Here is a 1,518-nt window from a genome sequence, read left to right on the forward strand (position 1 = left end):
ACCCCTGTCCACTGTCCTGGGGGAGGGGCAGTGTCCACCCCTGTCCACTGTCCTGGGGGAGGGGCAGTGCCCACCCCTGTTCATTGTCCTGGGGGAGGAGGGCAGTGTCCACCCCTCTGTCCACTGTCCTGGGGGAGGAGGGCAGTGCCCACCCGCAGTGGAAAGAGTGACTAAGCGGTGAGCATGCTGAGCACATGCTGGGCGCGGGTTCCCTGGCGCACAGGCCGCGGGCAGGAAGAGGAAAATATTATTGTTACCCTGAGAGCTAATCACAGCCTCCATGCTCACGGCCTCACAAGACAAGAGAGCTGGTGGCCACATCAGGTGTGACTTAGAGCATGAAGTCTTGGGCCCGGGAGGATGCTGCCACTCAGCTGACTCCCGGAGGTTTGCAGGAAGGGGGCGGGGAGAGTGGAGGTGGTGGGCAGAGCCCCGTCTCTGGAATTCTCCTTTTTAGGGATTCAGAGCCTGAAGACACCCGCTCTGACCCCAGGCCCCACTCCCAGGTCCCAGCTGCAGTGCCCAGGCCCCTTGCAGGGTGCCCACGGGGCTGTGAGAGGGTGTGGGCAGGGCACAGGGAGCACACGCTGGAGGCTGAGCAGGCCCCATCCCCGGAGGGCGGCCCTAGAGGACAGAGTGATGGAGGGGGCGAGTGGAGGAGGAGGAGGGTAGTGCTGAGCAGAGACCACACCAGAGCCGTGGCCCTCAGCTCAGGCCTCACGTTGTGCCGGGTGGGACTCCCTACAGCATCACCCGGAACCTCTGAACGGAAGCACACGGCACTGCCCCCTCTCCCAGCGCCGGGGACGCGCTGCCTCTCAGGGACCAGAGTGCAGTGGGGAGAAGAGGCTCAGGGCTGTCACCGGGAGCAGAGGCAGGCAGGGGGTCCGCGGGAGCGGGAGTGGCTCTGGGTCAGGGCTGGACCGGAGCCTGCTGCCCACCGGTGGGCTCTGCCCGAGGAGGTGGGGGAAGGGCGGCCTGGACATGGCACCCAGTGCCTCTGTGGCTAAGTGCTGGGAGTCCCGCGGACGTGTCACCCAGGGCCTCTGTGGCTAAGTGCTGGGAGTCCCGTGGACAGCCGCATGCTGTGCCCACTGCCATGGACCCTGCAGGCCAGGCCAATGGTTTTGGTCCCACTTTGAGGACCCGTGGGGGCTGACAGATAAGTCTACTTGCGAAGAGAGGGCAGAGGGGTCAGGCCAGGAAGACATGGACCCCGTCCGTGTCCTCTTCGCGGGAAAGCACCACGCCCGTGGAGGGAGAGCCGCGTGGGTGAACTCAGCCATCGTGGCAGGCCTGGGCTAGAGCCCACCGCACAGACCAGCAGGACCCCGCCCCGAAGGCTCCTCCCCCGTGTTCTGGTCGGAGAGGGGCCAGGTGGAGAGCCAAGCCGCAGCTCCATGGGAGGGGACAGAGAGCGGGAGAGGGAGCCCCCAGCGGGGTGACCGGTGAGGGAGAAGCCGAAGAGGGAAGGCGCTGGGCTGGTGCGGAGCAGGGAGGGGTGGCCCTGGGTCTGGG

Source organism: Myotis brandtii, unplaced genomic scaffold, assembly GCF_000412655.1.
Source record: "Myotis brandtii unplaced genomic scaffold, ASM41265v1 scaffold130, whole genome shotgun sequence".
In the NCBI taxonomy this organism is placed as follows: Eukaryota; Metazoa; Chordata; class Mammalia; order Chiroptera; family Vespertilionidae; genus Myotis; species Myotis brandtii.